Source organism: Rattus norvegicus, chromosome 6 (genome assembly GCF_021556685.1).
Source record: "Rattus norvegicus strain SHRSP/BbbUtx chromosome 6, alternate assembly SHRSP_T2T, whole genome shotgun sequence".
NCBI lineage: Eukaryota > Metazoa > Chordata > Mammalia > Rodentia > Muridae > Rattus > Rattus norvegicus.
The window spans coordinates 13,347,590-13,360,328 of NC_141539.1; the positions used below are offsets into that span (position 1 = coordinate 13,347,590).

The 12,739-nt window shown below is 42.8% G+C and overlaps 1 protein-coding gene across 7 annotated transcripts in view; it reads left to right on the plus strand.

Moving 5' to 3' along the window:
- The window catches only part of Stpg4 (sperm-tail PG-rich repeat containing 4), a 40,431-nt gene that overhangs the window by 14,763 nt on the left and 12,929 nt on the right, over positions 1 to 12,739 (plus strand). The window lies entirely within an intron of this gene.

Here is a 12,739-nt window from a genome sequence, read left to right on the forward strand (position 1 = left end):
ATTCGCACCTTTTCCCTCTAAACGGCACATTTCCCCAGGCCCTGGTCAGACCTTTACCCTCATCTACTGCAAATCTAAATCCTGGATGGTGTGGTCTGGATTTCCTCTTCCAAATTAATCAGCCCATTTTTTTTTTTTTTAAATCTGGTCTCACTTCCATTTTCAGGGGATGGGAAGGACACAATCAATTTTCTACAAATGGGTTAATTTTTGTTTTGCCTAAATGTAATGCAAAGGCCCCCACTCAGTCAGGTTCCCGCAGACATCTGTCTACTGCCTGCACGTCCGCCATGTTCTAGTCTTTCCGGCCCTCACCAGAGTGGCTCATGCTCTGCACACAGATGGGCTTCTGGGGCCTGCAGCTCCAAGTTCTCTCACACTGTGTTTAGGAACCAGGCTCCGAAGTCCCCAAATCACAGGTCTCAGTCACCTCGGCAATGAGCCCAACTCTCAGTGCCACACACTGGGGACTGCACATTAAAGTATGAGGCTGTAAGGGACAACTTCCAGTTCAAACTAACATGTACTTAAAGTAGACACACTGGGAATTTCACTGTGTGTGTGTGTGTGTGTGTAATTTACTGTATGGGACTGTGGATTTAGCTCAATTGGATAGCACTTGCCTGGCATATGAAAGACTCTATGTTCAATCATCAGTACCAAAGAAAGAAAGAGAGAAAAAGATTTATTGTACAATGTAATGGCTCTAATTAATAGCAATGCACTATACTGTTGGAGATTGTCAATAAAATAGACTTATTTTTTATACAAAAATTACAGTTAGGAGGTAGTGCATTTATTATTTTTAAAACAAGATTTTATTTTTATTTTATATTTTGTATTTTTTAGAGTGTGTGTGTGTGTGTGTGTGTGTGTGTGTGTGTGTGTGTGTGTGTGTGTGTGTGTGTGTGCGCGCGCGCGCGCGTGACATGTTGCAGTGGCCATGTAGGCCAGAAGAGCGTGTCAGGTTCCTGGAGCTAGTTATAGATGGTTGAGCAGCCTGAGGTGAATGCTAAGACCAGAGCTCAGATCCTCTGAAGAGCAGTAGCAGGTAACAGCTGGGCCATGCCTCTAGCCACTCTACACAATTACACAATGCCAATATTAAAGTTGTCATTCATCAGTGTAAAAAGCTAATCTTCTAAACAACCAACCCAAACAACAACAACAACATTCCTTATGAAAAGCCGTTGTCTGATGTCGTCAGGCAGGGGAATGTCAAATGTGATTTCTCAAATATTTTTATTTTCACCCAAAATAATACCCATCTGTGGTTAAATGTCAGCTCTGCCATGGATCCTAATGAGCAGAACAGCAGGCCTCTCCCCTGTCTCCTCCTCCATCTCTAACTATTAGAGCTATTTCTTCTGATAACATCATCTTTTGTTTGTTTGTTTGAGACAGGCTTGTTTGCATAGTCCTGACTGTCCTGGACTCAATCTGTAGACCAGGTTGGCCTCAAACTTACAGAAATTCACCTGCCTGCCTCCTTAGAGCTGGGATTAAAGGCGTCACCAGCACTGCCTGTCACCGTTTCTTATACAACTTATTTTTAAACAGTAGGCATGATCCCTAAATTCTTTCTGTATAGAATATAAACCTGTAACTATCAACATCACCCCACCCCCACCAACACACACACACTCACACATGCATACACATACACACACATGTGCATTTGTGCACGTGCACACACACACCGACACACACACAATACTCTCATACAACTCACACACATAATCACACACATACTCAGACATACACATGCACACATACTCACACAAGCACACACTCTGACACACACATGCACACACACTCACACAAACACACTCTCACACACTCACACATGCACACATACTCACACACACTCTCTGACACACTTACACATGCACACATACTCACACACTCTCACACACTCACACATGCACTCTGTCATGCATGCACGCCACACTCACACACACACTCACTCAGACACACTCTCACACACACTCACATACACACATTCAGACATACTCACACATGCACACATACTCTCACACACTCACACACACTCACACACATATTACATACACAAACAAGCCGTATGTTTCTGGAACTTTTAATTTACTTGATATCAATAACTGCCTTAAGTTTTGTTTAGCTTGTTAAGGACCCCAGCTTCTCTAACCAAAAAACCCAAAAACAAACCCAAGAAATTCTTTCAGTAACGCTCAAAGGCATTAGACAGCCCATCAATTGCTCTGGAGAAGCATCCCCACCCCACCCAGAACATTCTATTGCCCTCTTGTAGCCTAAAGTAATGCTTTCTGGCTTCGTGCATACTCTTTCTGGACAGTCCCTTGGCTGTCTTGCTGCACGCTGCCATCTTGATAGAACACACTGCTTCCCCTCCTACACTTAAAGGTGGCTCCATTTTGAAGATCTCACATCTTCAAAAAGGAGGCACAGAGACACAATGTCTCCAAGTTCTATGAATGTGTGGAGCAGATGGAGACACTTGACTAACATTTTTTTGCCAGTATTCTGGAATGTTTCTTTTGTCCTTGTCCTGGTCTCTTCTCAGACAGCACCTTATCAATTCCATCTTTTGAATAAGACCAGTTCACTGACTTGGAGTATCCTGTCCTTCAGAAAAGGGAAAAGAATACTTTCAGGGAAAATGTTCCAAGGCAAAGAATTAGCCTGGGGCTCTGATTCATGTCTGTCCTGAACACAAATTCCTGGAGCAGCCATGAGGCTTGGTTTAGACCCATAAACCTGTAAGCTGCCGAGAGCAAAGTCCTTTGATTCTCGCAGAGGAATCAACAGCCTGCCAGGAGCGTGCTAGCACAGAAGGCTTATAAGACCTTAGTTTGAATGGTCTGGAGATGAATGTATATGGACTCATATACTTACTCAGATAAATGTGCTAACTCTTATTCTCAGGTCATTATAACCCAGTTTCTTATGTTGTAAGAAATAATAAAAGTAGATGCACCATCCCACGGTACACCAGGCACCAGCGGGCCACGTGGCACCAGTGGGGTGTTCTCATCTCAGCAGACTCTCTGACTCTGCCCTCAAAATGTCTCCACCCGACTCACTAAATTCCCTTGGTGGGTCACTACCACACTAGCCCCATGCATCCAAATTCCACCTGCCCTGTACTTTTCTCTTTAACTCAGTTAAGTCTCTGAGTGAAGGAAAACACACAAGCTTAGTTATAATCAACAGATAACTTAATTGCTGGATGCAACCACTAGCATCCTGATTAGTAAACCATATCAAATTAAATCCTTCTGTGGCGGAACCTGGCAGATCCACCATCTAACCAAGGGCCTCTAGTTCATTACATCTTCCACCCCCAGCTGTCTCTCCATCCCAAAGGCCTCAAGTTCCTTGTCTTCTCTCTTTTCTGCTCAGACCCGGAAGTCCCACCTACTCCTCACTCAGTGATTCATTAAATCTTTATTCATTAGGGGAAGGTCCTTGCCACATATCACCCTTTCTGTCCAATTAAAAAAAGAACTTTTTGGGCTGTAGAAATGGCTCAGTGGTTAAGAGCACTGACTGCCCTTTCAGAGGTCCTGAGTTCAAATCCTAGCAACCACGTGGTGGTTCACAGCCATCTGTAATAAGATCTGATGCTCTCTTCTGGTGTGTCTGAAGACAGCTACAGTGTCTCATATATAATAAATAAATCTTTAAAAAGAAGAACTTTTCTCCCAAATGTAAGCTAAGCACAATTATTACCATTCTGTAATTTACAAAGTACAAAATATACCTAACACCCAGCCCATCATTTTTGTCAATTAAATAGAACACTGTTATCTATCCTAACTTAACAAAGGCTTAACATCTATGTGTTATGTCCTGGCTAGCTTGTATATTATTTGAAAACTATCTAAATATGCTTTCTCAATGTTGAATAGCCTGGGTGAGCTATGAGACTATAATTAGGCTTCAACCCTGTCAGAAATCCAAGAGGGCCTAATATTAACTGAAAATAAAGGAAGCCAGACACAGCTTCTAGAACTGAGACAAGTTGGAGGGACAGCTGCCTACCTATACAGTCCCTTGTTAGCAACAGGTTGGAGCATCAGTCTTCAGTCTCTGGCCAGGATCAGCTGACAGACTTTTGTAATGCAGAATTTTGAAGGGCCTGTTACACTGACTTGGCAGAGATTATCAGTCAACTATTCTTCATAGTGTGCCCTTTTTCTGGACAGTATTTTGTCTGTAGATGAAATAGGCAATTTCTGCCCAGTGGTACCTATCTACAATGAACTACCTCACCTGGAGGTAGTAGATGTTTAGTTGTTTCTTTGAATCCACAAATGGGGAGGGGGGGACAGGGAGGCTATTAGGAGCAGCTATGTCTCAACGAGCGAATAAATAACATTAACTTATCCTGTGAATTTCTGATTTTTTGAAAACTATCTATGTAAAGTAATCTAGACTGTTGTCCACTAACTACTCTCAGCTATGTCTAATAAAATATCTTGAAAACACCCTAACAGGAAACCCAGAGCCATGAATTTGCTATCTGGCCCTTAACTCCTATGTTTAATCATCTCAGATCAATTTGTAATGGCATTTTTAGAAGGACTGGGTCCAAGCCTTTTCAAATTTTTGAATCAATAGAAGAAATTTATGCCAATGAAAACCCTTATTCTGCATCAAAACAAATTCTGTACCAAAGTGAGAAATTATAACTTCAACTTAGCAACAATTATAAGGATTTCTACCAAATGAGATTATGGTTGCACAATCATCTGTAGCTTATTCCTCCCTGTTAAATGATCCATTTCTAAATTCCCTGGAAAGTCAACCCTAGAATAACCACCTCTAGCCCCCCAAAATTTTGGGAACTGGCTTGACAACTCTTCCTAACTTCTTCAAGCTGTACATGGGTGTTGAGATATCTTTGAGGGTCAGTAGGGAAAATGGGGGAGTTGTTTGGCCTTAAGAAGGCCACATCAACAATTGTTGTAGTCTCTGATGTCTGTCCTGACTGGATCCAGCTAAAAGTCCCTGAGATCAGGAATTCAAGCAGGTCAGTTCAGCATGTCTAACCACGAGACTCATCAAAGCTGTGAATGCTGTAATATATAAATCACGAAACAACATTTAAGTATCATCAAGATAAGTGTATGGATTGTATCAGTCTGTGTAGGGTGTACACACTGGTTAGGATGAAATTCTGTTCCTTTTTTACTTTATTCTCTTCAATCTAGTTTTTCCAGGAGTCTCCCTTTTTCAAATCTGATCCATATAGCTCTGGAAGATGTCCAGAGCCTAATCACCTTTTCCAATTACCTTCTAAAAACACAAAGACAAAACCTTTCCCCGAAATCAGCATGTCCTTCAGCCAGCAACCAGGAAAACTTGTATCTTGTATTTTTTTCCCAGAAAAATAATATAACCACAAAACTCAAAATCACATCCATTTTGAAAATCCAAAACAAATGAAGTAAACTAAAATACTGTATGAACCTATTTTTAGGCTTTTTCTAATTTGTCGTGCTAGGACATTAACCCCAAATTCCTGTGGAGCCCATGAACAAAGAATATGAGCTTCCTGCAGACTGTATATACCATTTATCTGTTGTGCTCTCTACCCGGAGCCTCAGACTTCTAGTTTTCCTACCTTAGTTCCAAACCATGAGTGAAATTTCCCATGTGATTCAGAAAAACTCTGCATATAAATTTATCCTAAAAGCAAATAAAGTAGCCTTTGAATTAAATCATATTCTAATCTGCTAAGGCAGCAGGCAGCTTCCATTCTCTAGCTCGCTGTGGCTCACAGCAGCCTTCTTGCTTGTTTTCACAGTAGGGGACCTCAGAGCCTGTGAGCAGAGACTCCCCCTGTGGTTCTTTGTTTCAAGATTCCTGCTCTTGAGTCCACATGACACTTTCTCTCACTTAGAAAATAAAACTCTCTCAGGCTGATAATTTTAAGTCTCTAGTGGATTCTTGCCCCCATGTTGGGCGCCACGTATAGCGGGAAATAATAAAAACAGATGCACCATCCCACACTACACCAAACATTGGCGGGCCACATGGCTCCAGTGGGGTGTTCTCATCTCAGCAGACTCTCTCACTCTTTGCTCTCGAAATGTCTCCACCTGACTTTCTTTTTTTTTTCGGAGCTGGGGACCGAACCCAGGGCCTTGCGCTTCCTAGGTAAGCGCTCTACCACTGAGCTAAATCCCCAGCCCCTCCACCTGACTTTCTAAGTTCCCTTGGTGGGTCACTACCATGCCATCCCCATACTTCCAAATTCCACCTGCCCTGTACCTTTCTCTTTAACTCAGTTAAGTCTCTGAGTGAAGGAAAACACACAAGCTTAGTTATAATCAACAGATAACTTAATTGCTGGATGCAACCACTAGCATCCTGATTAGTAAACCATACGAAATTAAATCCTTCTGTGGCGGACCCTGGCAGATCAGCCATCTAACCAAGGGCCTCTAGTTCATTACATCTTCCACCCCCAGCTGTCTCTCCATCCCAAAGTTCCTTGTCTTCTCTCTTTTCTGCTCAGACCCGGAAGTCCCACCTACTCCTCACTCAGTGATTCATTAAATCTTTATTCATTAGGGGAAGGTCCTTGCCACACTTACTTGAGAAAATTCATTTGACTGACTTTATCATTCACTTCAATTTCTCTAGAAATCGACATGATATTTATAGAACTGTTAGGGACTAAGGCCTAGAAGTAGCATTGTAAGTTACCTGTGCAGTGGTCTCTGGCTGTAGACACAGTATTCTGTATTGGGCATAGACTGCCCCGTTTATCCTCTTTTTGAGGTAGAGCATATACCTATCTTTATTTCCAATGAGTGGAAATTAATTGCCTAAAGTCACATGGCTATTAAAGAAAGAGTTAAGACTTACACCCTCCTCATAATGATCCTAAGAATGTGAGCTGGCCAGCCTAAGGAATGACTATGGTCTTCAGGTAGTAGCAGCTGATCTGGGGCCACAGTGGCCATAGTACACTGGATGCCGTCATGTCCTTCTGTCCTTTAATACTAGAGGGAAGCGAGGCATTGGGTTAAAACCGTGCAGAGGAATTTGATCTGGAGCCTACCCCCTCTGCATATGGAATACTGACCATTGAACATTTGCCCCTTGGGCAAAATTTTGGTGGAATTGGTGCAATTGCATATATGTATAGGCAGAGGCTCCCAAGAGAACTGAGTCCAAGAGTTCAAGAGTGACCTTGATTACAGAGAAAGGACACGTGAGATAAATGTAAATATTGGTGAATGGTAGAGAACTTGCCTAGCTTGTGAAGGACCCTGGGATCAATACTCAGTGCCCTCAGTACCCCACCAAACACAAAAAGAAAGAAAAAATAGAAGAATGTAAGTCCAAAGGGAAGAGAGTCACACTGACCCCAGAAGAACACGGCATTGCTGTGAATTGGCTGCTGTCAGTATATCCTAGCCATATGCAAGGGCTTCTATAGGCACAGGAGAGGAATCTCCAGAAGAGATGGAGATGCACAGTATGGAAACTTAACTATGATGTAATTCCACGAGCAGGAGAGGAAGACTCTCCTAGTAATACAATTACTACCAACAGTGGGATGAGAAAGATAGTTTTCAACCTAGGAGTCTATGTTCAGTCCAATTAGCAATCAACTGTGAGAATGGAATAAAAATATTTCCCAACACAGCAGGACTGAGAGGATGGCACAGTGGGTAGAGCCCTTGCCATGCAAGCCTGAGGACCTAAGTTCAAATCTCCATAACCCACAAGATGTGGGATAGCGACAGGAATCCACAGAAGCCTGCGAGTCACTTAGGTTGGCTTATGGGACAGTGAACAACAAAGAAAGTGTCTTAGAGTTTCTGCTGCTGCGAGGAAAACACCGTGAGCAGAGCAGTTTGGGGAGGAAAGGGTTTATGTGGCTTACACTTCCACATTGCTCTTCTCATTGAAGGAAGTCAGGACAGGAACAGAGCAGAAGCCATGGAGACAGAGCAGAGGCCATGGAGGCTGCTGCTTACTGCTTGCTTAGAGGGTTCTCTTTTCTCCTGTTTCCTTTTAGACTTGATTTCTCTGTGTAGCCCTGGCTGTCCTGGAAGACATTCTGTAGACCAGGCTGGCCTTGAACTCAGAGACCCCTGTCTCTTGTACCACCACCACCTGGCTTATGGAGGCATTTCTTTTTTTTTTTTTTTCAGTTACTACTGTACTTTATTGTGTTCAACCAAATCACCATGTTACAAAAATAGCAAGCTGCCATAATAAAAAATAAGGCTCCTCTATCCAGCACCAGATAGCATCATTTTACTTTCAAGCCTAGAAATTGCACACTTGTATATAAACCAACCGAAGATGAGGATTGAGAGTTCATCTTGGTGGATTTTTCCTTTGATGAATATGAAGTGTCCTTCCTTATCTTTTTTGATGACTTTTAATTGAAAATTGATTTTATTTGATATTAGAATGGCTACTCGAGCTTGCTTCTTCTGACCATTTTCTTGGAAAGTTGTTTTCCAGCCTTTCACTCTGAGGTAGTATCTGTCTTTGTCTCTGAGGTGTGTTTCCTGTAGGCAGCAGAATGCAGGGTCCTCATTGCATATCCAGTTTGTTAATCTATGTCTTTTTATTGGGGAGTTGAGGCCATTGATGTTGAGAGATATTAAGGAATAGTGATTATTGCTTCCTGTTATATTCATATTTGGATGTGAGGTTATGTTTGTGTGCTTTTCTTCTCTTTGTTTTGTTGCCAAGATGATTAGTTTCTTGCTTCTTCTAGGGTATAGCTTGCCTCCTTATGTTGGGCTTTACCCTTTATTATCCTTTGTAGTGCTGGATTTGTAGAAAGATATTGTGTAAATTTGGTTTTGTCATGGAATATCTTGGTTTCTCCATCTATGTTAATTGAGAGTTTTGCAGGATACAGTAACCTGGGCTGGCATTTGTGTTCTCTTAGGGTCTGTATGACATCTGTCCAGGATCTTCTGGCCTTCATAGTTTCTGGCGAAAAGTCTGGTGTGATTCTGATAGGTCTGCCTTTATATGTTACTTGACCTTTTTCCCTTACTGCTTTTAATATTCTTTCTTTATTTTGTGCGTTTGGTGTTTTGACTATTATGTGACGGGAGGTGTTTCTTTTCTGGTCCAATCTATTTGGAGTTCTGTAGGCTTCTTGTATACCTATGGGTATCTCTTTTTTTAGGTTAGGGAAGTTTTCTTCTATGATTTTGTTGAAGATATTTACTGGTCCTTTGAGCTGGGAGTCTTCACTCTCTTCTATACCTATTATCCTTAGGTTTGGTCTTCTCATTGAGTCCTGGATTTCCTGTATGTTTTGGACCAGTAGCTTTTTCTGCTTTACATTATCTTTGACAGTTGAGTCAATGATTTCTATGGAATATTCTGCTCCCGAGATTCTCTCTTCCATCTCTTGTATTCTGTTGGTGAAGCTTGTATCTACAGCTCCTTGTCTTTTCTTTTGATTTTCTATGCCCAGGGTTGTTTCCATGTGTTCTTTCTTGATTGCTTCTATTTCCATTTTTAATTCCTTCAACTGTTTGATTGTGTTTTCCTGGAATTCTTTCAGGGATTTTTGTTTCTCCTCTCTATGGGTTTCTACTTGTTTATTTATGTTTTCCTGGAATTCTTTCAGGCATTTTTGCAATTCCTCTCTGTAGGCTTCTACTTGTTCTCTAAGGGAGTTCTCCACGTCTTTCGTGAAGTCATGGAGGCATTTCTTATATTTTTGGTTGTGAGCCTAGCCTTTAACGGCTGAGCCATCTCTCCAGCCCATGGAGGCATTTCTTAATTGCTGTTCCCTCCTCTCAGATGACTAACTTGTGTCAAGTTGACACAAAACTGTCAGACCCAGAAGATGAGGATCAATACCTAGGCTGTCCTCTGACCTCCACAAAATATTTTCAAACATAGAAAACAAACACGGGCTGGAGAGATGGCTCAGTGGTTAAGAGCACTGACTGCTCTTCCTGAGGTCCTGAGTTCAATTCCCAGCAACCACATGGTGGCTCACAACCATCTGTAATGGGATCTGATGCCCTCTTCTAGTGTGTCTGAAGACAGTTATAGTGTACTTATACATAAAATAAATAAATATTTAAAAAAAACCAAACACGTGGTTGGGGATTTGGCTCAGTGGTAGAGCGTTTGCCTAGCAAGCACAAGGCCCTGGATTCGGTTCCCAGCTCAAAAAAAAAAAAAAAAAAAAAAAACAAACACACAAACAAAACCCACAGAAAATGACCTCCTAAATGTCCTTTTTAAAGATGCTACAAGAGATAAACTATAGCAAAAGATTGAACACGTCCTAGAAGAAGGCATGGGGTCCAGATGAGCAGTGAGATGTCCCAGGGACCACGCCACAGCTGGTTGGGCAGGAAACCAACTTACATTGAGAATAAAAGTAGAGACCGCCTGGGGGCCTGCTTGTAAGGCAAGGAGAGCACCTGCCATCCTGAGGGAGAAAACAGGCACAACCTTGCACCAGTGAGAAAGAAGGCACCTCTTAACTCCAGGTAAAAACGAAGGCTGTGGAAATTGCGGTGTCCCTCAGCTGCCAGGTAAACAGACAGCGGGGCGAGTGGTTAGAGAGGCGAGAGCAGTGCTGCACTCACCCTGAAGAGCCATCAGTGGAGAACTACAGGGGAATCAGGAAACAGCCACGCACCCACAGCACTGCCCAGGCAGCTAAGAGTTAAGGAGGCCTGTTCGGGGCTCTCCGAGTGACTCGAGTGACTCGTGTGAAGCTGTTTTGAGTGTTAGTCATGAGACAGGCTGGCTAAGTGTTGCGTCAATGAAATTGTGCACGCACCTTTCTGGGCTGTGTGTCACACACTCTTAGGAAAGGCAAACACAAGCATGTGTGCCTCAGGTGATGAAATTGGAGAGGCTCCGAGCTACATGTTTGGAGTTCATTAGAAGGATTTTGCTGCCACTTTTTTCAAACTATTAAATTCACATTCTCGAAAAATTTTTAAAAAATCTTACATTGATTTGTTTTTGTGCGTTTGTGCATGAACATGTATGTGTTTGCACAAGTACATGCATGTGTAGAGGTCAGAGGTCAGGCCACATTTGCAGGCGTAGGTTCTGGACTCTGTGGATTGTACTCAGGTTAACAGGCATGATGGCAAGGTAAAGCCCTGCCAAGCCAGCCCAAAGTTCAAAAACTAAAACCATAAAGATAATCAACAGACATCTCAGTTTTCCTGATATCTCATGGTAGGTTTTTAAAACATTTTTTATTTGTGTGTAAATCTGGGCACGTGAGTGCCATGGTCCATCTGTGGAGGTCAAAGGGAAACTTTGAGAGTTCTCAGTTCTTGTCCTCACGGGTCCCAGGGTTTAAACCCGGTTTTCAGGATGCTGTGGAAATGATTCTCGAGTTGTCTGTCTTGCCAGCCCTTGTCTTGATGTTTGGGAACTCGATTTTATTTCTGAAACAGGGTTTTGTTCTGTAGCCCAATCTGGCCTTAAACTCCTCCCACCTCGGTCTTCCAGGTCCAGTGTTACAAGAGTGCACCCGCCCCCCCACTTTCCCCCTCCCAAACTCAGCTTTGACCTTAGGAAAAGCAAAACATCAAATAAAAAAAAAAAACAACTTTAAGTTATATTTTCCTAAACAAATTCCCAGTACCTTGGGATTTTGAATCATTCTTTTTTGAAAGACTAATCATGTCTGCAGTGTGTTCTGTCGTGACTTCATTAATCATGGGTCAGTCTAATTCTGCCAGGTCTCGTGGACCCACCGAGGCTCTCCCTGTGGTCTGTACTTGCTACCACTTTCATTGCTTCGTGAGATGCTACATTTTTGGTGGTAATGGCGGTAAATCTTTCGTGCTCACGTTGAAGTAGGTTTTCCTCTTGCTTTAGTGTATTGCTCAATGATGATTTCAGCTCGAGGGAGAAAGGCTGACGCATCAGCCCTCCAGCAATGGTGGGTGCTGGCGTGAAGCGAAGAGAAGGTTTATGTTTAGTGTTGGGACACATTTTCATGTAGCCACAGGCTGACCTCCATCTTTCGATGTAGCTGATGACCTCTGAACTCCCCGCCCTCCTGCCCCCACCTCCCAAGTGCCCTGTCACACCTTGCTTTTCATTCCTGTCATTGCCTCAGTCACTGCTGTATTGCTGTGAGGAGACACCATGACCAGTGCAGCTCTTATCAGAGAAAGCATTTAATTGGGGCTGACTTGCAGTTTCATGGTTCATGGTGGGGAACATGTCGGCATGAAGGTGGGTGCTGGAGCAGTAGCTGAGAGCTGCAGAGGTAGTCAGGCGGACAGACAGACAGAGGCTCTGGGCCTGGCTTGGGCTTTTAAAACCTTAAAGCCCCCCACCCCCCATGACACACTTCTTCAGATAAGGCCACACCTCCTAATCCTTCAAGAGTCAACACTCCCGGGGACTAAGCACTCAGTGTCAGAGTCCGTGGGGACCCATTCTCATGGAAACCGCCACAGCCATCTTGTCAGATGTGCAGGCTGCAGGCTGTGCAGAAAGTCCCTTGCTGAATCCCGAGTCACCATCCCCCTACTGTGGGCCATGTACTCTCTGGTCACACGCTTTTGATTGGTTAATTGTCAAGTGGGTTTTAATGTTGTTTTGCTGTTGTTGGTTTTTAGAAACTCTATAGCAAAAATGCATATTTTCTAAAGTTTTTCAGGGATTTTGCTTTTATTCTTTGGTTTTATACAAAAGGTCAAAATACAAAATTTTGGTGTCAGCAGATCGGGTGGCTTGTTAC